The sequence below is a fragment of the Petromyzon marinus genome, chromosome 61 (genome assembly GCF_048934315.1).
Source record: "Petromyzon marinus isolate PM22_M1 ecotype Great Lakes invasive population chromosome 61, UKy_Petmar_22M1.pri1.0, whole genome shotgun sequence".
NCBI classification, from domain to species: Eukaryota; Metazoa; Chordata; class Hyperoartia; order Petromyzontiformes; family Petromyzontidae; genus Petromyzon; species Petromyzon marinus.
The window spans coordinates 10,937,690-10,961,860 of NC_133727.1; the positions used below are offsets into that span (position 1 = coordinate 10,937,690).

At 43.3% G+C, this 24,171-nt stretch overlaps 9 non-coding genes across 9 annotated transcripts; 6 read left to right on the plus strand and 3 right to left on the minus strand.

Annotated features, from left to right (window-relative positions):
- Positions 1-1,079: 1,079 nt before the first annotated feature.
- Positions 1,080-1,161, plus strand: TRNAL-CAG (transfer RNA leucine (anticodon CAG)). Its single transcript has one exon. It is a non-coding gene; the product is annotated as a tRNA-Leu (tRNA).
- A 755-nt stretch (positions 1,162-1,916) lies between these two features.
- TRNAL-AAG (transfer RNA leucine (anticodon AAG)) lies at positions 1,917-1,998 on the plus strand. The gene has a single exon. It is a non-coding gene; the product is annotated as a tRNA-Leu (tRNA).
- Positions 1,999-2,752: 754 nt separating this feature from the next.
- TRNAL-AAG (transfer RNA leucine (anticodon AAG)) lies at positions 2,753-2,834 on the plus strand. The gene has a single exon. It is a non-coding gene; the product is annotated as a tRNA-Leu (tRNA).
- A 757-nt stretch (positions 2,835-3,591) lies between these two features.
- TRNAL-AAG (transfer RNA leucine (anticodon AAG)) lies at positions 3,592-3,673 on the plus strand. The gene has a single exon. It is a non-coding gene; the product is annotated as a tRNA-Leu (tRNA).
- A 757-nt stretch (positions 3,674-4,430) lies between these two features.
- Positions 4,431-4,512, plus strand: TRNAL-AAG (transfer RNA leucine (anticodon AAG)). Its single transcript has one exon. It is a non-coding gene; the product is annotated as a tRNA-Leu (tRNA).
- A 758-nt stretch (positions 4,513-5,270) lies between these two features.
- TRNAL-AAG (transfer RNA leucine (anticodon AAG)) lies at positions 5,271-5,352 on the plus strand. The gene has a single exon. It is a non-coding gene; the product is annotated as a tRNA-Leu (tRNA).
- Positions 5,353-7,071: 1,719 nt separating this feature from the next.
- On the minus strand, positions 7,072-7,153 carry TRNAL-UAG (transfer RNA leucine (anticodon UAG)). Its single transcript has one exon. It is a non-coding gene; the product is annotated as a tRNA-Leu (tRNA).
- A 5,788-nt stretch (positions 7,154-12,941) lies between these two features.
- On the minus strand, positions 12,942-13,023 carry TRNAL-UAG (transfer RNA leucine (anticodon UAG)). The gene has a single exon. It is a non-coding gene; the product is annotated as a tRNA-Leu (tRNA).
- Positions 13,024-19,648: 6,625 nt separating this feature from the next.
- TRNAL-UAG (transfer RNA leucine (anticodon UAG)) lies at positions 19,649-19,730 on the minus strand. The gene has a single exon. It is a non-coding gene; the product is annotated as a tRNA-Leu (tRNA).
- Positions 19,731-24,171: the final 4,441 nt, after the last annotated feature.

A 24,171-nucleotide genomic window follows, 5' to 3' on the forward strand; every position in this document is an offset into this window, starting at 1 on the left:
ATTGGCTATTTCTGGTATTGCTTCTAACATTGGTAACGGGGGCTCGGTGGTCCACGGTAGCGAATTAAGTCTCCACTTTCCTAGGAGGCGTGGGTTCAATTCCCGCCGTAATAAACTGCCTTCTTTTTACACAATGACAAACTGTAAAATGTGCTTCAGCCACGACGATTTTAATCAAATTTTAAAACGAGCTTTTGGTGATGATGCACATTGGTGATTTCTGTTGCTGCTGTCAACGACTAGGTAGCGTGGCCGAGCGGTCTAAGGCACAGGATTCAGGCTCCAGTCTCCTCGGAGGCGTGGGTTCAAATCCCACCGCTGCCACAGCTTGTTTTATATAAATCACAACCAGCAAAATGTGTGTTAGCTTCGAAACGATTAAAATAAGTTCCCGACGAGATGCTGGTGATGATGTCCATTGGCCATTTTTGTTGCTGTGCCGTCAACGACCACATAGCTTGGCCGAGTGGTGTGAGACGCTGGATTTTTGCTTCATTCTCATCTGAGGAGTGAGGTTCGTGCCTCTCCACTGTAAAAACGTATTTAAAAATGAAAAAACACCTGCAAAATGTTTTTAGCCAGCACAATAATACCATCCTTTCCAAACTGTCTACTGGTGATGGTGCCCATTGGCCATTTCTGGTGTTGTGTTTGGGAAATAGGCAGCGCGGCCTAGAGATTTAAGGCACCGTATTTACGTACCTGTTTCTTCAGATGTGTGGATTCAGATCCCACTGCTGCCAAATATTGTTATTACATAAAACAACTTGCAAAATATGTTTTTCAGATTCTACAATAATAAAATAGATTCACAACAAGCTGTTGGTGTCGATGCCCATTGGCTATTTCTGGTATTGCTTCTAACATTGGTAACGGGGGCTGGGTGGTCCACGGTAGCGAATTAAGTCTCCACTTTCCTAGGAGGCGTGGGTTCAATTCCCGCCGTAATAAACTGCCTTCTTTTTACACAATGACAAACTGTAAAATGTGCTTCAGCCACGACGATTTTAATCAAATTTTAAAACGAGCTTTTGGTGATGATGCACATTGGTGATTTCTGTTGCTGCTGTCAACGACTAGGTAGCGTGGCCGAGCGGTCTAAGGCACAGGATTCAGGCTCCAGTCTCCTCGGAGGCGTGGGTTCAAATCCCACCGCTGCCACAGCTTGTTTTATATAAATCACAACCAGCAAAATGTGTGTTAGCTTCGAAACGATTAAAATAAGTTCCCGACGAGATGCTGGTGATGATGTCCATTGGCCATTTTTGTTGCTGTGCCGTCAACGACCACATAGCTTGGCCGAGTGGTGTGAGACGCTGGATTTTTGCTTCATTCTCATCTGAGGAGTGAGGTTCGTGCCTCTCCACTGTAAAAACGTATTTAAAAATGAAAAAACACCTGCAAAATGTTTTTAGCCAGCACAATAATACCATCCTTTCCAAACTGTCTACTGGTGATGGTGCCCATTGGCCATTTCTGGTGTTGTGTTTGGGAAATAGGCAGCGCGGCCTAGAGATTTAAGGCACCGTATTTACGTACCTGTTTCTTCAGATGTGTGGATTCAGATCCCACTGCTGCCAAATATTGTTATTACATAAAACAACTTGCAAAATATGTTTTTCAGATTCTACAATAATAAAATAGATTCACAACAAGCTGTTGGTGTCGATGCCCATTGGCTATTTCTGGTATTGCTTCTAACATTGGTAACGGGGGCTGGGTGGTCCACGGTAGCGAATTAAGTCTCCACTTTCCTAGGAGGCGTGGGTTCAATTCCCGCCGTGATAAACTGCCTTCTTTCTACACAATGACAAACTGTAAAATGTGCTTCAGCCACGACGATTTTAATCAAATTTTAAAACGAGCTTTTGGTGATGATGCGCATTGGTGATTTCTGTTGCTGCTGTCAACGACTAGGTAGCGTGGCCGAGCGGTCTAAGGCGCTGGATTAAGGCTCCAGTCTCCTCGGAGGCGTGGGTTCAAATCCCACCGCTGCCACAGCTTGTTTTATATAAATCACAACCAGCAAAATGTGTGTTAGCTTCGAAACGATTAAAATAAGTTCCCGACGAGATGCTGGTGATGATGTCCATTGGCCATTTTTGTTGCTGTGCCGTCAACGACCACATAGCTTGGCCGAGGGGTGTGAGACGCTGGATTTTTGCTTCATTCTCATCTGAGGAGTGAGGTTCGTGCCTCTCCACTGCCAAAACGTATTTAAAAATGAAAAAAACACCTGCAAAATGTTTTTAGCCAGTACAATAATACCATCCTTTCCAAACTGTCTACTGGTGATGGTGCCCATTGGCCATTTCTGGTGTTGTGTTTGGGAAATAGGCAGCGCGGCCTAGCGATTTAAGGCACTGTATTTACGTACCTGTTTCTTCAGATGTGTGGATTCAGATCCCACTGCTGCCAAATATTGTTATTACATAAAACAACTTGCAAAATATTTTTCAGATTCTACAATAATAAAATAGATTCACAACAAGCTGTTGGTGTCGATGCCCATTGGCTATTTCTGGTATTGCTTCTAACATTGGTAACGGGGGCTGGGTGGTCCACGGTAGCGAATTAAGTCTCCACTTTCCTATGAGGCGTGGGTTCAATTCCCGCCGTAATAAACTGCCTTCTTTTTACACAATGACAAACTGTAAAATGTGCTTCAGCCACGACGATTTTAATCAAATTTTAAAACGAGCTTTTGGTGATGATGCGCATTGGTGATTTCTGTTGCTGCTGTCAACGACTAGGTAGCGTGGCCGAGCGGTCTAAGGCGCTGGATTAAGGCTCCAGTCTCCTCGGAGGCGTGGGTTCAAATCCCACCGCTGCCACAGCTTGTTTTATATAAATCACAACCAGCAAAATATGTGTGTTAGCTTCGAAACGATTAAAATAAGTTCCCGACGAGATGCTGGTGATGATGTCCATTGGCCATTTTTGTTGCTGTGCCGTCAACGACCACATAGCTTGGCCGAGGGGTGTGAGACGCTGGATTTTTGCTTCATTCTCATCTGAGGAGTGAGGTTCGTGCCTCTCCACTGCCAAAACGTATTTAAAAATGAAAAAACACCTGCAAAATGTTTTTAGCCAGTACAATAATACCATTCTTTCCAAACTCTCTACTGGTGATGGTGCCCATTGGCCATTTCTGATGTTGTGTTTGGGAAATAGGCAGCGCGGCCTAGCGATTTAAGGCACTGTATTTACGTACCTGTTTCTTCAGATGTGTGGATTCAGACCCCACTGCTGTCAAATATTGTTATTACATAAAACAACTTGCAAAATATGTTTTTCAGATTCTACAATAATAAAATAGATTCACAACAAGCTGTTGGTGTCGATGCCCATTGGCTATTTCTGGTATTGCTTCTAACATTGGTAACGGGGGCTGGGTGGTCCACGGTAGCGAATTAAGTCTCCACTTTCCTAGGAGGCGTGGGTTCAATTCCCGCCGTAATAAACTGCCTTCTTTTTACACAATGACAAACTGTAAAATGTGCTTCAGCCACGACGATTTTAATCAAATTTTAAAACGAGCTTTTGGTGATGATGCGCATTGGTGATTTCTGTTGATGATGTCAACGACTAGGTAGCGTGGCCGAGCGGTCTAAGGCGCTGGATTAAGGCTCCAGTCTCCTCGGAGGCGTGGGTTCAAATCCCACTGCTGCCACAGCTTGTTTTATATAAATCACAACCAGCAAAATATGTGTGTTAGCTTCGAAAAGATTAAAATAAGTTCCCGACGAGATGCTGGTGATGATGTCCATTGGCCATTTTTGTTGCTGTGCCGTCAACGACCACATAGCTTGGCCGAGGGGTGTGAGACGCTGGATTTATTCTTCATTCTCATCTGAGGAGTGAGGTTCGTGCCTCTCAACTGCCAAAACGTATTTAAAAATGAAAAAACACCTGCAAAATGTTTTTAGCCAGTACAATAATACCATCCTTTCCAAACTGTCTACTGGTGATGGTGCCCATTGGCCATTTCTGGTGTTGTGTTTGGGAAATAGGCAGCGTGGCCTAGCGATTTAAGGCACTGTATTTACGTACCTGTTTCTTCAGATGTGTGGATTCAGATCCCACTGCTGCCAAATATTGTTATTACATAAAACAACTTGCAAAATATGTTTTTCAGATTCTACAATAATAAAATAGATTCACAACAAGCTGTTGGTGTCGATGCCCATTGGCTATTTCTGGTATTGCTTCTAACATTGGTAACGGGGGCTGGGTGGTCCACGGTAGCGAATTAAGTCTCCACTTTCCTAGGAGGCGTGGGTTCAATTCCCGCCGTAATAAACTGCCTTCTTTTTACACAATGACAAACTGTAAAATGTGCTTCAGCCACGACGATTTTAATCAAATTTTAAAACGAGCTTTTGGTGATGATGCGCATTGGTGATTTCTGTTGCTGCTGTCAACGACTAGGTAGCGTGGCCGAGCGGTCTAAGGCGCTGGATTAAGGCTCCAGTCTCCTCGGAGGCGTGGGTTCAAATCCCACCGCTGCCACAGCTTGTTTTATATAAATCACAACCAGCAAAATATGTGTGTTAGCTTCGAAACGATTAAAATAAGTTCCCGACGAGATGCTGGTGATGATGTCCATTGGCCATTTTTGTTGCTGTGCCGTCAACGAACACATAGCTTGGCCGAGGGGTGTGAGACGCTGGATTTTTGCTTCATTCTCATCTGAGGAGTGAGGTTCGTGCCTCTCCACTGCCAAAACGTATTTAAAAATGAAAAAAACACCTGCAAAATGTTTTTAGCCAGTACAATAATACCATCCTTTCCAAACTGTCTACTGGTGATGGTGCCCATTGGCCATTTCTGGTGTTGTGTTTGGGAAATAGGCAGCGTGGCCTAGCGATTTAAGGCACTGTATTTACGTACCTGTTTCTTCAGATGTGTGGATTCAGATCCCACTGCTGCCAAATATTGTTATTACATAAAACAACTTGCAAAATATGTTTTTCAGATTCTACAATAATAAAATAGATTCACAACAAGCTGTTGGTGTCAATGCCCATTGGCTATTTCTGGTATTGCTTCTAACATTGGTAACGGGGGCTGGGTGGTCCACGGTAGCGAATTAAGTCTCCACTTTCCTAGGAGGCGTGGGTTCAATTCCCGCCGTAATAAACTGCCTTCTTTTTACACAATGACAAACTGTAAAATGTGCTTCAGCCACGACGATTTTAATCAAATTTTAAAACGAGCTTTTGGTGATGATGCGCATTGGTGATTTCTGTTGCTGCTGTCAACGACTAGGTAGCGTGGCCGAGCGGTCTAAGGCGCTGGATTAAGGCTCCAGTCTCCTCGGAGGCGTGGGTTCAAATCCCACCGCTGCCACAGCTTGTTTTATATAAATCACAACCAGCAAAATATGTGTGTTAGCTTCGAAACGATTAAAATAAGTTCCCGACGAGATGCTGGTGATGATGTCCATTGGCCATTTTTGTTGCTGTGCCGTCAACGAACACATAGCTTGGCCGAGGGGTGTGAGACGCTGGATTTTTGCTGCATTCTCATCTGAGGAGTGAGGTTCGTGCCTCTCCACTGCCAAAACGTATTTAAAAATGAAAAAACACCTGCAAAATGTTTATAGCCAGTACAATAATACCATCCTTTCCAAACTGTCTACTGGTGATGGTGCCCATTGGCCATTTCTGATGTTGTGTTTGGGAAATAGGCAGCGCGGCCTAGCGATTTAAGGCACTGTATTTACGTACCTGTTTCTTCAGATGTGTGGATTCAGATCCCACTGCTGCCAAATATTGTTATTACATAAAACAACTTGCAAAATATTTTTCAGATTCTACAATAATAAAATAGATTCACAACAAGCTGTTGGTGTCGATGCCCATTGGCTATTTCTGGTATTGCTTCTAACATTGGTAACGGGGGCTGGGTGGTCCACGGTAGCGAATTAAGTCTCCACTTTCCTAGGAGGCGTGGGTTCAATTCCCGCCGTAATAAACTGCCTTCTTTTTACACAATAACAAACTGGAAAATGTGCTTCAGCCACGACGATTTTAATCTCACACCTCAGAAGAGACTGAAGCCTAAATCCAGCGTCTTACACGACTCGGCCAAGCGATGTGGTCGTTGACATCACCAACAAAAATGGCCAATAGGCATCATCACCTGAAGCTCGTCAGGAACTCTTTTTAATCTTGTAGAAGCTGACAAAACATTTTTTGCAGGTTGTGTGTTATATAAAGCAAGATTTGGCAGTCGTGGGATTTGAACCAATGCCTCCGAAGAGACTGGAGCCTAAATCCAGCGCCTTAAACTGCTCGGCCACACTACCTGGTCTGGAACAACTGCCGCAGAAATCGCCAATGTGCATCATCACCAAAGCAAGTGTTAAAGTTTGTATGAAGCTTCATGGCTTAATCACATTTTAAGGTTTGTTATTCCGTAAAAAGAAGGCAGTTCATACCGGCGGGATTTGAACCCACGCCTCCTAAGAAAGTGGAGATTTAATTTGCTCGCGTCAACCACCCGGCCCCGTTTCCAATGTTAGATGCAATACCGGAAAAATCCAATTGCATCGTCACCTATAGCTTGTTGTGAAATTATTATATTCGTGTAGATGATGAATAAACATATGTTGCACGTTGTGTTTTATGTAAAAACAGTCTTTGGCTGCAGTCGGATCTGAACCAGCGCATCCAAAGAAACAGGTGCCATAAATCCAGTGCCTTAGATGGCTAGACCACGCTGCCTATTTCTCAAAAGCCACACCAGACCTGGCCAATGGGCATCAACACTTGTAGAAAGTTTGGAAAGTATTTTATTATTGTAGTGGCTAAAAACATCTTTTGCAGGTCTATTTTTTATTTTTAAATAAGCTTTGGCAATGGTGAGGCACAAACTCACACCTCAGAAGAGACTGAAGCCTAAATCGAGCGTCTTACACGACTCGGCCAAGCGATGTGGTCGTTGACATCACCAACAAAAATGTCCAATAGGCATCATCACCAGAAGCTCGTAAGGAACTCTTTTTAATCGTGTAGAAGCTGACAAAACATATTTTGCAGGTTGTGTGTTATATAAAGCAAGATTTGGCAGTCGTGGGATTTGCACCCACGCCTCCAAAGAGACTGGAGCCTAAATCCAGCGCCTTAGACCGCTCGGCCACACTACCTGGTCTGAAACAGCTGCCGCAGAAATCGCCAATGTGCATCATCACCAAAGCAAGTGTTAAAGTTTGTATGAAGCTTCGTGGCTCAATCACATTTTTACGTTTGTTATTCCGTAAAAAGAAGGCAGTTCATACCGGCGGGATTTGAACCCACGCCTCCTAAGAAAGTGGAGACTTAATTTGCTCCCGTCAACCACCCGGCCCCGTTTCCAATGTTAGAAGCAATACCAGAAAAAGCCAATGGGCATCGTCACCAATAGCTTGTTGTGAAATTATTGTATTCATGTAGATGATAAATAAACATTTGTTCCACGTGTTTTATGTAAAAAACATTCTTTGGCTGCAGTGGGATCTGAACCCGCGCATCCAAAGAAACAGGTGCCATAAATCCAGTGCCTTAGATGGCTAGACCACGCTGCCTATTTCTCAAAAGCCACACCAGACCTGGCCAATGGGCATCAACACTAGTAGAAAGTTTGGAAAGTATTTTATTATTGTAGTGGCTAAAAACATCTTTTGCAGGTCTATTTTTATTTTTAAATAAGCTTTGGCAGTGGTGAGGCACAAACTCACACCTCAGAAGAGACTGAAGCCTAAATCCAGCGTCTTACACGACTCGGCCAAGCGATGTGGTCGTTGACATCACCAACAAAAATGGCCAATAGGCATCATCACCTGAAGCTCGTCAGGAACTCTTTTTAATCAGGTAGAAGCTGACAAAACATTTTTTGCAGGTTGTGTGTTATATAAAGCAAGATTTGGCAGTCGTGGGATTTGAACCAATGCCTCCGAAGAGACTGGAGCCTAAATCCAGCGCCTTAAACTGCTCGGCCACACTACCTGGTCTGGAACAACTGCCGCAGAAATCGCCAATGTGCATCATCACCAAAGCAAGTGTTAAAGTTTGTATGAAGCTTCATGGCTTAATCACATTTTAAGGTTTGTTATTCCGTAAAAAGAAGGCAGTTCATACCGGCGAGATTTGAACCCACGCCTCCTAAGAAAGTGGAGACTTAATTTGCTCGCGTCAACCACCCGGCCCCGTTTCCAATGTTAGAAGCAATACCAGAAAAAGCCAATGGGCATCGTCACCAATAGCTTGTTGTGAAATTATTGTATTCATGTAGATGATAAATAAACATTTGTTGCACGTGTTTTATGTAAAAAACATTCTTTGGCTGCAGTGGGATCTGAACCAGCGCATCCAAAGAAACAGGTGCCATAAATCCAGTGCCTTAGATGGCTAGACCACGCTGCCTATTTCGCAAAAGCCACACCAGACCTGGCCAATGGGCATCAACACTTGTAGAAAGTTTGGAAAGTATTTTATTATTGTAGTGGCTAAAAACATCTTTTGCAGGTCTATTTTTATTTTTAAATAAGCTTTGGCAGTGGTGAGGCACAAACTCACACCTCTGAAGATACTGAAGCCTAAATCCAGCGTCTTACACGACTCGGCCAAGCGATGTGGTCGTTGACATCACCAACAAAAATGGCCAATAGGCATCATCACCAGAAGCTCGTCAGGAACTCTTTTTAATCTTGTAGAAGCTGACAAAAAATTTTTTGCAGGTTGTGTGTTATATAAAGCAAGATTTGGCAGTCGTGGGATTTGAACCAATGCCTCCGAAGAGACTGGAGCCTAAATCCAGCGCCTTAAACTGCTCGACCACACTACCTGGTCTGGAACAACTGCCGCAGAAATCGCCAATGTGCATCATCACCAAAGCAAGTGTTAAAGTTTGTATGAAGCTTCGTGGCTCAATCACATTTTTACGTTTGTTATTCCGTAAAAAGAAGGCAGTTCATACCGGCGGGATTTGAACCCACGCCTCCTAAGAAAGTGGAGACTTAATTTGCTCCCGTCAACCACCCGGCCCCGTTTCCAATGTTAGAAGCAATACCAGAAAAAGCCAATGGGCATCGTCACCAATAGCTTGTTGTGAAATTATTGTATTCATGTAGATGATAAATAAACATTTGTTCCACGTGTTTTATGTAAAAAACATTCTTTGGCTGCAGTGGGATCTGAACCCGCGCATCCAAAGAAACAGGTGCCATAAATCCAGTGCCTTAGATGGCTAGACCACGCTGCCTATTTCTCAAAAGCCACACCAGACCTGGCCAATGGGCATCAACACTTGTAGAAAGTTTGGAAAGTATTTTATTATTGTAGTGGCTAAAAACATCTTTTGCAGGTCTATTTTTATTTTTAAATAAGCTTTGGCAGTGGTGAGGCACAAACTCACACCTCAGAAGAGACTGAAGCCTAAATCCAGCGTGTTACACGACTCGGCCAAGCGATGTGGTCGTTGACATCACCAACAAAAATGGCCAATAGGCATCATCACCTGAAGCTCGTCAGGAACTCTTTTTAATCAGGTAGAAGCTGACAAAACATTTTTTGCAGGTTGTGTGTTATATAAAGCAAGATTTGGCAGTCGTGGGATTTGAACCAATGCCTCCGAAGAGACTGGAGCCTAAATCCAGCGCCTTAAACTGCTCGGCCACACTACCTGGTCTGGAACAACTGCCGCAGAAATCGCCAATGTGCATCATCACCAAAGCAAGTGTTAAAGTTTGTATGAAGCTTCATGGCTTAATCACATTTTAAGGTTTGTTATTCCGTAAAAAGAAGGCAGTTCATACCGGCGAGATTTGAACCCACGCCTCCTAAGAAAGTGGAGACTTAATTTGCTCGCGTCAACCACCCGGCCCCGTTTCCAATGTTAGAAGCAATACCAGAAAAAGCCAATGGGCATCGTCACCAATAGCTTGTTGTGAAATTATTGTATTCATGTAGATGATAAATAAACATTTGTTGCACGTGTTTTATGTAAAAAACATTCTTTGGCTGCAGTGGGATCTGAACCAGCGCATCCAAAGAAACAGGTGCCATAAATCCAGTGCCTTAGATGGCTAGACCACGCTGCCTATTTCGCAAAAGCCACACCAGACCTGGCCAATGGGCATCAACACTTGTAGAAAGTTTGGAAAGTATTTTATTATTGTAGTGGCTAAAAACATCTTTTGCAGGTCTATTTTTATTTTTAAATAAGCTTTGGCAGTGGTGAGGCACAAACTCACACCTCTGAAGAGACTGAAGGCTAAATCCAGCGTGTTACACGACTCGGCCAAGCGATGTGGTCGTTGACATCACCAACAAAAATGGCCAATAGGCATCATCACCAGAAGCTCGTCAGGAACTCTTTTTAATCTTGTAGAAGCTGACAAAAAAATTTTTGCAGGTTGTGTGTTATATAAAGCAAGATTTGGCAGTCGTGGGATTTGGACCAATGCCTCCGAAGAGACTGGAGCCTAAATCCAGCGCCTTAAACTGCTCGACCACACTACCTGGTCTGGAACAACTGCCGCAGAAATCGCCAATGTGCATCATCACCAAAGCAAGTGTTAAAGTTTGTATGAAGCTTCGTGGCTCAATCACATTTTTACGTTTGTTATTCCGTAAAAAGAAGGCAGTTCATACCGGCGGGATTTGAACCCACGCCTCCTAAGAAAGTGGAGACTTAATTTGCTCGCGTCAACCACCCGGCCCCGTTTCCAATGTTAGAAGCAATACCAGAAAAAGCCAATGGGCATCGTCACCAATAGCTTGTTGTGAAATTATTGTATTCATGTAGATGATAAATAAACATTTGTTCCACGTGTTTTATGTAAAAAACATTCTTTGGCTGCCGTGGGATCTGAACCCGCGCATCCAAAGAAACAGGTGCCATAAATCCAGTGCCTTAGATGGCTAGACCACGCTGCCTATTTCTCAAAAGCCACACCAGACCTGGCCAATGGGCATCAACACTTGTAGAAAGTTTGGAAAGTATTTTATTATTGTAGTGGCTAAAAACATCTTTTGCAGGTCTATTTTTATTTTTTAAATAAGCTTTGGCAGTGGTGAGGCACAAACTCACACCTCAGAAGAGACTGAAGCCTAAATCCAGCGTCTTACACGACTCGGCCAAGCGATGTGGTCGTTGACATCACCAACAAAAATGGCCAATAGGCATCATCACCTGAAGCTCGTCAGGAACTCTTTTTAATCAGGTAGAAGCTGACAAAACATTTTTTGCAGGTTGTGTGTTATATAAAGCAAGATTTGGCAGTCGTGGGATTTGAACCAATGCCTCCGAAGAGACTGGAGCCTAAATCCAGCGCCTTAAACTGCTCGGCCACACTACCTGGTCTGGAACAACTGCCGCAGAAATCGCCAATGTGCATCATCACCAAAGCAAGTGTTAAAGTTTGTATGAAGCTTCATGGCTTAATCACATTTTAAGGTTTGTTATTCCGTAAAAAGAAGGCAGTTCATACCGGCGAGATTTGAACCCACGCCTCCTAAGAAAGTGGAGACTTAATTTGCTCGCGTTAACCACCCGGACCCGTTTCCAATGTTAGAAACAATACCAGAAAAAGCCAATGGGCATCGTCACCAATAGCTTGTTGTGAAATTATTGTATTCATGTAGATGATAAATAAACATTTGTTGCACGTGTTTTATGTAAAAACACATTCTTTGGCTGCAGTGGGATCTGAACCAGCGCATCCAAAGAAACAGGTGCCATAAATCCAGTGCCTTAGATGGCTAGACCACGCTGCCTATTTCGCAAAAGCCACACCAGACCTGGCCAATGGGCATCAACACTTGTAGAAAGTTTGGAAAGTATTTTATTATTGTAGTGGCTAAAAACATCTTTTGCAGGTCTATTTTTATTTTTAAATAAGCTTTGGCAGTGGTGAGGCACAAACTCACACCTCAGAAGAGACTGAAGCCTAAATCCAGCGTCTTACACGACTCGGCCAAGCGATGTGGTCGTTGACATCACCAACAAAAATGGCCAATAGGCATCATCACCTGAAGCTCGTCAGGAACTCTTTTTAATCTTGTAGAAGCTGACAAAACATTTTTTGCAGGTTGTGTGTTATATAAAGCAAGATTTGGCAGTCGTGGGATTTGAACCAATGCCTCCGAAGAGACTGGAGCCTAAATCCAGCGCCTTAAACTGCTCGGCCACACTACCTGGTCTGGAACAACTGCCGCAGAAATCGCCAATGTGCATCATCACCAAAGCAAGTGTTAAAGTTTGTATGAAGCTTCATGGCTTAATCACATTTTAAGGTTTGTTATTCCGTAAAAAGAAGGCAGTTCATACCGGCGGGATTTGAACCCACGCCTCCTAAGAAAGTGGAGATTTAATTTGCTCGCGTCAACCACCCGGCCCCGTTTCCAATGTTAGATGCAATACCGGAAAAATCCAATTGCATCGTCACCTATAGCTTGTTGTGAAATTATTATATTCGTGTAGATGATGAATAAACATATGTTGCACGTTGTGTTTTATGTAAAAACAGTCTTTGGCTGCAGTGGGATCTGAACCAGCGCATCCAAAGAAACAGGTGCCATAAATCCAGTGCCTTAGATGGCTAGACCACGCTGCCTATTTCTCAAAAGCCACACCAGACCTGGCCAATGGGCATCAACACTTGTAGAAAGTTTGGAAAGTATTTTATTATTGTAGTGGCTAAAAACATCTTTTGCAGGTCTATTTTTTATTTTTAAATAAGCTTTGGCAATGGTGAGGCACAAACTCACACCTCAGAAGAGACTGAAGCCTAAATCGAGCGTCTTACACGACTCGGCCAAGCGATGTGGTCGTTGACATCACCAACAAAAATGTCCAATAGGCATCATCACCAGAAGCTCGTAAGGAACTCTTTTTAATCGTGTAGAAGCTGACAAAACATATTTTGCAGGTTGTGTGTTATATAAAGCAAGATTTGGCAGTCGTGGGATTTGCACCCACGCCTCCAAAGAGACTGGAGCCTAAATCCAGCGCCTTAGACCGCTCGGCCACACTACCTGGTCTGAAACAGCTGCCGCAGAAATCGCCAATGTGCATCATCACCAAAGCAAGTGTTAAAGTTTGTATGAAGCTTCGTGGCTCAATCACATTTTTACGTTTGTTATTCCGTAAAAAGAAGGCAGTTCATACCGGCGGGATTTGAACCCACGCCTCCTAAGAAAGTGGAGACTTAATTTGCTCCCGTCAACCACCCGGCCCCGTTTCCAATGTTAGAAGCAATACCAGAAAAAGCCAATGGGCATCGTCACCAATAGCTTGTTGTGAAATTATTGTATTCATGTAGATGATAAATAAACATTTGTTCCACGTGTTTTATGTAAAAAACATTCTTTGGCTGCAGTGGGATCTGAACCCGCGCATCCAAAGAAACAGGTGCCATAAATCCAGCGCCTTAGATGGCTAGACCACGCTGCCTATTTCTCAAAAGCCACACCAGACCTGGCCAATGGGCATCAACACTTGTAGAAAGTTTGGAAAGTATTTTATTATTGTAGTGGCTAAAAACATCTTTTGCAGGTCTATTTTTATTTTTAAATAAGCTTTGGCAGTGGTGAGGCACAAACTCACACCTCAGAAGAGACTGAAGCCTAAATCCAGCGTCTTACACGACTCGGCCAAGCGATGTGGTCGTTGACATCACCAACAAAAAATGGCCAATAGGCATCATCACCTGAAGCTCGTCAGGAACTCTTTTTAATCAGGTAGAAGCTGACAAAACATTTTTTGCAGGTTGTGTGTTATATAAAGCAAGATTTGGCAGTCGTGGGATTTGAACCAATGCCTCCGAAGAGACTGGAGCCTAAATCCAGCGCCTTAAACTGCTCGGCCACACTACCTGGTCTGGAACAACTGCCGCAGAAATCGCCAATGTGCATCATCACCAAAGCAAGTGTTAAAGTTTGTATGAAGCTTCATGGCTTAATCACATTTTAAGGTTTGTTATTCCGTAAAAAGAAGGCAGTTCATACCGGCGAGATTTGAACCCACGCCTCCTAAGAAAGTGGAGACTTAATTTGCTCGCGTCAACCACCCGGCCCCGTTTCCAATGTTAGAAGCAATACCAGAAAAAGCCAATGGGCATCGTCACCAATAGCTTGTTGTGAAATTATTGTATTCATGTAGATGATAAATAAACATTTGTTGCACGTGTTTTATGTAAAAAACATTCTTTGGCTGCAGTGGGATCTGAACCAGCGCATCCAAAGAAACAGGTGCCATAAATCCAGTGCCTTAGATGGCTAGACCACGCTGCCTATTTCGCAAAAGCCACACCAGACCTGGCCAATGGGCATCAACACTTGTAGAAAGTTTGGAAAGTATTTTATTATTGTAGTGGCTAAAAACATCTTTTGCAGGTCTATTTTTATTTTTAAATAAGCTTTGGCAGTGGTGAGGCACAAACTCACACCTCTGAAGATACTGAAGCCTAAATCCAGCGTCTTACACGACTCGGCCAAGCGATGTGGTCGTTGACATCACCAACAAAAATGGCCAATAGGCATCATCACCAGAAGCTCGTCAGGAACTCTTTTTAATCTTGTAGAAGCTGACAAAAATTTTTTTGCAGGTTGTGTGTTATATAAAGCAAGATTTGGCAGTCGTGGGATTTGAACCAATGCCTCCGAAGAGACTGGAGCCTAAATCCAGCGCCTTAAACTGCTCGACCACACTACCTGGTCTGGAACAACTGCCGCAGAAATCGCCAATGTGCATCATCACCAAAGCAAGTGTTAAAGTTTGTATGAAGCTTCGTGGCTCAATCACATTTTTACGTTTGTTATTCCGTAAAAAGAAGGCAGTTCATACCGGCGGGATTTGAACCCACGCCTCCTAAGAAAGTGGAGACTTAATTTGCTCCCGTCAACCACCCGGCCCCGTTTCCAATGTTAGAAGCAATACCAGAAAAAGCCAATGGGCATCGTCACCAATAGCTTGTTGTGAAATTATTGTATTCATGTAGATGATAAATAAACATTTGTTCCACGTGTTTTATGTAAAAAACATTCTTTGGCTGCAGTGGGATCTGAACCCGCGCATCCAAAGAAACAGGTGCCATAAATCCAGTGCCTTAGATGGCTAGACCACGCTGCCTATTTCTCAAAAGCCACACCAGACCTGGCCAATGGGCATCAACACTTGTAGAAAGTTTGGAAAGTATTTTATTATTGTAGTGGCTAAAAACATCTTTTGCAGGTCTATTTTTATTTTTAAATAAGCTTTGGCAGTGGTGAGGCACAAACTCACACCTCAGAAGAGACTGAAGCCTAAATCCAGCGTGTTACACGACTCGGCCAAGCGATGTGGTCGTTGACATCACCAACAAAAATGGCCAATAGGCATCATCACCTGAAGCTCGTCAGGAACTCTTTTTAATCAGGTAGAAGCTGACAAAACATTTTTTGCAGGTTGTGTGTTATATAAAGCAAGATTTGGCAGTCGTGGGATTTGAACCAATGCCTCCGAAGAGACTGGAGCCTAAATCCAGCGCCTTAAACTGCTCGGCCACACTACCTGGTCTGGAACAACTGCCGCAGAAATCGCCAATGTGCATCATCACCAAAGCAAGTGTTAAAGTTTGTATGAAGCTTCATGGCTTAATCACATTTTAAGGTTTGTTATTCCGTAAAAAGAAGGCAGTTCATACCGGCGAGATTTGAACCCACGCCTCCTAAGAAAGTGGAGACTTAATTTGCTCGCGTCAACCACCCGGCCCCGTTTCCAATGTTAGAAGCAATACCAGAAAAAGCCAATGGGCATCGTCACCAATAGCTTGTTGTGAAATTATTGTATTCATGTAGATGATAAATAAACATTTGTTGCACGTGTTTTATGTAAAAAACATTCTTTGGCTGCAGTGGGATCTGAACCAGCGCATCCAAAGAAACAGGTGCCATAAATCCAGTGCCTTAGATGGCTAGACCACGCTGCCTATTTCGCAAAAGCCACACCAGACCTGGCCAATGGGCATCAACACTTGTAGAAAGTTTGGAAAGTATTTTATTATTGTAGTGGCTAAAAACATCTTTTGCAGGTCTATTTTTATTTTTAAATAAGCTTTGGCAGTGGTGAGGCACAAACTCACACCTCTGAAGATACTGAAGCCTAAATCCAGCGTCTTACACGACTCGGCCAAGCGATGTGGTCGTTGACATCACCAACAAAAATGGCCAATAGGCATCATCACCAGAAGCTCGTCAGGAACTCTTTTTAATCTTGTAGAAGCTGACAAAAAATTTTTTGCAGGTTGTGTGTTATATAAAGCAAGATTTGGCAGTCGTGGGATTTGGACCAATGCCTCCGAAGAGACTGGAGCCTAAATCCAGCGCCTTAAACTGCTCGACCACACTACCTGGTCTGGAACAACTGCCGCAGAAATCGCCAATGTGCATCATCACCAAAGCAAGTGTTAAAGTTTGTATGAAGCTTCGTGGCTCAATCACATTTTTACGTTTGTTATTCCGTAAAAAGAAGGCAGTTCATACCGGCGGGATTTGAACCCACGCCTCCTAAGAAAGTGGAGACTTAATTTGCTCCCGTCAACCACCCGGCCCCGTTTCCAATGTTAGAAGCAATACCAGAAAAAGCCAATGGGCATCGTCACCAATAGCTTGTTGTGAAATTATTGTATTCATGTAGATGATAAATAAACATTTGTTCCACGTGTTTTATGTAAAAAACATTCTTTGGCTGCAGTGGGATCTGAACCCGCGCATCCAAAGAAACAGGTGCCATAAATCCAGTGCCTTAGATGGCTAGACCACGCTGCCTATTTCTCAAAAGCCACACCAGACCTGGCCAATGGGCATCAACACTTGTAGAAAGTTTGGAAAGTATTTTATTATTGTAGTGGCTAAAAACATCTTTTGCAGGTCTATTTTTATTTTTAAATAAGCTTTGGCAGTGGTGAGGCACAAACTCACACCTCAGAAGAGACTGAAGCCTAAATCCAGCGTGTTACACGACTCGGCCAAGCGATGTGGTCGTTGACATCACCAACAAAAATGGCCAATAGGCATCATCACCTGAAGCTCGTCAGGAACTCTTTTTAATCAGGTAGAAGCTGACAAAACATTTTTTGCAGGTTGTGTGTTATATAAAGCAAGATTTGGCAGTCGTGGGATTTGAACCAATGCCTCCGAAGAGACTGGAGCCTAAATCCAGCGCCTTAAACTGCTCGGCCACACTACCTGGTCTGGAACAACTGCCGCAGAAATCGCCAATGTGCATCATCACCAAAGCAAGTGTTAAAGTTTGTATGAAGCTTCATGGCTTAATCACATTTTAAGGTTTGTTATTCCGTAAAAAGAAGGCAGTTCATACCGGCGAGATTTGAACCGACGCCTCCTAAGAAAGTGGAGACTTAATTTGCTCGCGTCAACCACCCGGCCCCGTTTCCAATGTTAGAAGCAATACCAGAAAAAGCCAATGGGCATCGTCACCAATAGCTTGTTGTGAAATTATTGTATTCATGTAGATGATAAATAAACATTTGTTGCACGTGTTTTATGTAAAAAACATTCTTTGGCTGCAGTGGGATCTGAACCAGCGCATCCAAAGAAACAGGTGCCATAAATCCAGTGCCTTAGATGGCTAGACCACGCTGCCTATTTCGCAAAAGCCACACCAGACCTGGCCAATGGGCATCAACACTTGTAGAAAGTTTGGAAAGTATTTTATTATTGTAGTGGCTAAAAACATCTTTTGCAGGTCTATTTTTATTTTTAAATAAGCTTTGGCAGTGGTGAGGCACAAACTCACACCTCTGAAGATACTGAAGCCTAAATCCAGCGTCTTACACGACTCGGCCAAGCGATGTGGTCGTTGACATCACCAACAAAAATGGCCAATAGGCATCATCACCAGAAGCTCGTCAGGAACTCTTTTTAATCTTGTAGAAGCTGACAAAAATTTTTTTGCAGGTTGTGTGTTATATAAAGCAAGATTTGGCAGTCGTGGGATTTGAACCAATGCCTCCGAAGAGACTGGAGCCTAAATCCAGCGCCTTAAACTGCTCGACCACACTACCTGGTCTGGAACAACTGCCGCAGAAATCGCCAATGTGCATCATCACCAAAGCAAGTGTTAAAGTTTGTATGAAGCTTCGTGGCTCAATCACATTTTTACGTTTGTTATTCCGTAAAAAGAAGGCAGTTCATACCGGCGGGATTTGAACCCACGCCTCCTAAGAAAGTGGAGACTTAATTTGCTCCCGTCAACCACCCGGCCCCGTTTCCAATGTTAGAAGCAATACCAGAAAAAGCCAATGGGCATCGTCACCAATAGCTTGTTGTGAAATTATTGTATTCATGTAGATGATAAATAAACATTTGTTGCACGTGTTTTATGTAAAAAAACATTCTTTGGCTGCAGTGGGATCTGAACCAGCGCATCCAAAGAAACAGGTGCCATAAATCCAGTGCCTTAGATGGCTAGACCACGCTGCCTATTTTGCAAAAGCCACACCAGACCTGGCCAATGGGCATCAACACTTGTAGAAAGTTTGGAAAGTATTTTATTATTGTAGTGGCTAAAAACATCTTTTGCAGGTCTATTTTTATTTTTAAATAAGCTTTGGCAGTGGTGAGGCACAAACTCACACCTCAGAAGAGACTGAAGCCTAAATCCAGCGTCTTACACGACTCGGCCAAGCGATGTGGTCGTTGACATCACCAACAAAAATGGCCAATAGGCATCATCACCTGAAGCTCGTCAGGAACTCCTTTTAATCTTGTAGAAGCTGACAAAACATTTTTTGCAGGTTGTGTGTTATATAAAGCAAGATTTGGCAGTCGTGGGATTTGAACCAATGCCTCCGAAGAGACTGGAGCCTAAATCCAGCACCTTAAACTGCTCGGCCACACTACCTGGTCTGGAACAACTGCCGCAGAAATCGCCAATGTGCATCATCACCAAAGCAAGTGTTAAAGTTTGTATGAAGCTTCATGGCTTAATCACATTTTAAGGTTTGTTATTCCGTAAAAAGAAGGCAGTTCATACCGGCGGGATTTGAACCCACGCCTCCTAAGAAAGTGGAGACTTAATTTGCTCGCGTCAACCACCCGGCCCCGTTTCCAATGTTAGATGCAATACCGGAAAAAGCCAATTGCATCGTCACCTATAGCTTGTTGTGAAATTATTATATTCGTGTAGATGATGAATAAACATATGTTGCACGTTGTGTTTTATGTAAAAACAGTCTTTGGCTGCAGTGGGATCTGAACCAGCGCATCCAAAGAAACAGGTGCCATAAATCCAGTGCCTTAGATGGCTAGACCACGCTGCCTATTTCTCAAAAGCCACACCAGACCTGGCCAATGGGCATCAACACTTGTAGAAAGTTTGGAAAGTATTTTATTATTGTAGTGGCTAAAAACATCTTTTGCAGGTCTATTTTTATTTTTAAATAAGCTTTGGCAGTGGTGAGGCACAAACTCACACCTCAGAAGAGACTGAAGCCTAAATCGAGCGTCTTACACGACTCGGCCAAGCGATGTGGTCGTTGACATCACCAACAAAAATGTCCAATAGGCATCATCACCAGAAGCTCGTAAGGAACTCTTTTTAATCGTGTAGAAGCTGACAAAACATATTTTGCAGGTTGTGTGTTATATAAAGCAAGATTTGGCAGTCGTGGGATTTGCACCCACGCCTCCAAAGAGACTGGAGCCTAAATCCAGCGCCTTAGACCGCTCGGCCACACTACCTGGTCTGAAACAGCTGCCGCAGAAATCGCCAATGTGCATCATCACCAAAGCAAGTGTTAAAGTTTGTATGAAGCTTCGTGGCTCAATCACATTTTTACGTTTGTTATTCCGTAAAAAGAAGGCAGTTCATACCGGCGGGATTTGAACCCACGCCTCCTAAGAAAGTGGAGACTTAATTTGCTCCCGTCAACCACCCGGCCCCGTTTCCAATGTTAGAAGCAATACCAGAAAAAGCCAATGGGCATCGTCACCAATAGCTTGTTGTGAAATTATTGTATTCATGTAGATGATAAATAAACATTTGTTCCACGTGTTTTATGTAAAAAACATTCTTTGGCTGCAGTGGGATCTGAACCCGCGCATCCAAAGAAACAGGTGCCATAAATCCAGTGCCTTAGATGGCTAGACCACGCTGCCTATTTCTCAAAAGCCACACCAGACCTGGCCAATGGGCATCAACACTTGTAGAAAGTTTGGAAAGTATTTTATTATTGTAGTGGCTAAAAACATCTTTTGCAGGTCTATTTTTATTTTTAAATAAGCTTTGGCAGTGGTGAGGCACAAACTCACACCTCAGAAGAGACTGAAGCCTAAATCCAGCGTCTTACACGACTCGGCCAAGCGATGTGGTCGTTGACATCACCAACAAAAATGGCCAATAGGCATCATCACCTGAAGCTCGTCAGGAACTCTTTTTAATCAGGTAGAAGCTGACAAAACATTTTTTGCAGGTTGTGTGTTATATAAAGCAAGATTTGGCAGTCGTGGGATTTGAACCAATGCCTCCGAAGAGACTGGAGCCTAAATCCAGCGCCTTAAACTGCTCGGCCACACTACCTGGTCTGGAACAACTGCCGCAGAAATCGCCAATGTGCATCATCACCAAAGCAAGTGTTAAAGTTTGTATGAAGCTTCATGGCTTAATCACATTTTAAGGTTTGTTATTCCGTAAAAAGAAGGCAGTTCATACCGGCGAGATTTGAACCCACGCCTCCTAAGAAAGTGGAGACTTAATTTGCTCGCGTCAACCACCCGGCCCCGTTTCCAATGTTAGAAGCAATACCAGAAAAAGCCAATGGGCATCGTCACCAATAGCTTGTTGTGAAATTATTGTATTCATGTAGATGATAAATAAACATTTGTTGCACGTGTTTTATGTAAAAAACATTCTTTGGCTGCAGTGGGATCTGAACCAGCGCATCCAAAGAAACAGGTGCCATAAATCCAGTGCCTTAGATGGCTAGACCACGCTGCCTATTTCGCAAAAGCCACACCAGACCTGGCCAATGGGCATCAACACTTGTAGAAAGTTTGGAAAGTATTTTATTATTGTAGTGGCTAAAAACATCTTTTGCAGGTCTATTTTTATTTTTAAATAAGCTTTGGCAGTGGTGAGGCACAAACTCACACCTCTGAAGATACTGAAGCCTAAATCCAGCGTCTTACACGACTCGGCCAAGCGATGTGGTCGTTGACATCACAAACAAAAATGGCCAATAGGCATCATCACCAGAAGCTCGTCAGGAACTCTTTTTAATCTTGTAGAAGCTGACAAAAATTTTTTTGCAGGTTGTGTGTTATATAAAGCAAGATTTGGCAGTCGTGGGATTTGAACCAATGCCTCCGAAGAGACTGGAGCCTAAATCCAGCGCCTTAAACTGCTCGACCACACTACCTGGTCTGGAACAACTGCCGCAGAAATCGCCAATGTGCATCATCACCAAAGCAAGTGTTAAAGTTTGTATGAAGCTTCGTGGCTCAATCACATTTTTACGTTTGTTATTCCGTAAAAAGAAGGCAGTTCATACCGGCGGGATTTGAACCCACGCCTCCTAAGAAAGTGGAGACTTAATTTGCTCCCGTCAACCACCCGGCCCCGTTTCCAATGTTAGAAGCAATACCAGAAAAAGCCAATGGGCATCGTCACCAATAGCTTGTTGTGAAATTATTGTATTCATGTAGATGATAAATAAACATTTGTTCCACGTGTTTTATGTAAAAAACATTCTTTGGCTGCAGTGGGATCTGAACCCGCGCATCCAAAGAAACAGGTGCCATAAATCCAGTGCCTTAGATGGCTAGACCACGCTGCCTATTTCTCAAAAGCCACACCAGACCTGGCCAATGGGCATCAACACTTGTAGAAAGTTTGGAAAGTATTTTATTATTGTAGTGGCTAAAAACATCTTTTGCAGGTCTATTTTTATTTTTAAATAAGCTTTGGCAGTGGTGAGGCACAAACTCACACCTCAGAAGAGACTGAAGCCTAAATCCAGCGTGTTACACGACTCGGCCAAGCGATGTGGTCGTTGACATCACCAACAAAAATGGCCAATAGGCATCATCACCTGAAGCTCGTCAGGAACTCTTTTTAATCAGGTAGAAGCTGACAAAACATTTTTTGCAGGTTGTGTGTTATATAAAGCAAGATTTGGCAGTCGTGGGATTTGAACCAATGCCTCCAAAGAGACTGGAGCCTAAATCCAGCGCCTTAAACTGCTCGGCCACACTACCTGGTCTGGAACAACTGCCGCAGAAATCGCCAATGTGCATCATCACCAAAGCAAGTGTTAAAGTTTGTATGAAGCTTCATGGCTTAATCACATTTTAAGGTTTGTTATTCCGTAAAAAGAAGGCAGTTCATACCGGCGAGATTTGAACCCACGCCTCCTAAGAAAGTGGAGACTTAATTTGCTCGCGTCAACCACCCGGCCCCGTTTCCAATGTTAGAAGCAATACCAGAAAAAGCCAATGGGCATCGTCACCAATAGCTTGTTGTGAAATTATTGTATTCATGTAGATGATAAATAAACATTTGTTGCACGTGTTTTATGTAAAAAACATTCTTTGGCTGCAGTGGGATCTGAACCAGCGCATCCAAAGAAACAGGTGCCATAAATCCAGTGCCTTAGATGGCTAGACCACGCTGCCTATTTCGCAAAAGCCACACCAGACCTGGCCAATGGGCATCAACACTTGTAGAAAGTTTGGAAAGTATTTTATTATTGTAGTGGCTAAAAACATCTTTTGCAGGTCTATTTTTATTTTTAAATAAGCTTTGGCAGTGGTGAGGCACAAACTCACACCTCTGAAGATACTGAAGCCTAAATCCAGCGTCTTACACGACTCGGCCAAGCGATGTGGTCGTTGACATCACCAACAAAAATGGCCAATAGGCATCATCACCAGAAGCTCGTCAGGAACTCTTTTTAATCTTGTAGAAGCTGACAAAAAAATTTTTGCAGGTTGTGTGTTATATAAAGCAAGATTTGGCAGTCGTGGGATTTGAACCAATGCCTACCGAAAAGACTGGAGCCTAAATCCAGCGCCTTAAACTGCTCGACCACACTACCTGGTCTGGAACAACTGCCGCAGAAATCGCCAATGTGCATCATCACCAAAGCAAGTGTTAAAGTTTGTATGAAGCTTCGTGGCTCAATCACATTTTTACGTTTGTTATTCCGTAAAAAGAAGGCAGTTCATACCGGCGGGATTTGAACCCACGCCTCCTAAGAAAGTGGAGACTTAATTTGCTCCCGTCAACCACCCGGCCCCGTTTCCAATGTTAGAAGCAATACCAGAAAAAGCCAATGGGCATCGTCACCAATAGCTTGTTGTGAAATTATTGTATTCATGTAGATGATAAATAAACATTTGTTCCACGTGTTTTATGTAAAAAACATTCTTTGGCTGCAGTGGGATCTGAACCCGCGCATCCAAAGAAACAGGTGCCATAAATCCAGTGCCTTAGATGGCTAGACCACGCTGCCTATTTCTCAAAAGCCACACCAGACCTGGCCAATGGGCATCAACACTTGTAGAAAGTTTGGAAAGTATTTTATTATTGTAGTGGCTAAAAACATCTTTTGCAGGTCTATTTTTATTTTTAAATAAGCTTTGGCAGTGGTGAGGCACAAACTCACACCTCAGAAGAGACTGAAGCCTAAATCCAGCGTGTTACACGACTCGGCCAAGCGATGTGGTCGTTGACATCACCAACAAAAATGGCCAATAGGCATCATCACCTGAAGCTCGTCAGGAACTCTTTTTAATCTTGTAGAAGCTGACAAAAATTTTTTTGCAGGTTGTGTGTTATATAAAGCAAGATTTGGCAGTCGTGGGATTTGAACCAATGCCTCCGAAGAGACTGGAGCCTAAATCCAGCGCCTTAAACTGCACGACCACACTACCTGGTCTGGAACAACTGCCGCAGAAATCGCCAATGTGCATCATCACCAAAGCAAGTGTTAAAGTTTGTATGAAGCTTCATGGCTTAATCACATTTTTAGGTTTGTTATTCCGTAAAAAGAAGGCAGTTCATACCGGCGAGATTTGAACCCACGCCTCCTAAGAAAGTGGAGACTTAATTTGCTCGCGTCAACCACCCGGCCCCGTTTCCAATGTTAGAAGCAATACCAGAAAAAGCCAATGGGCATCGTCA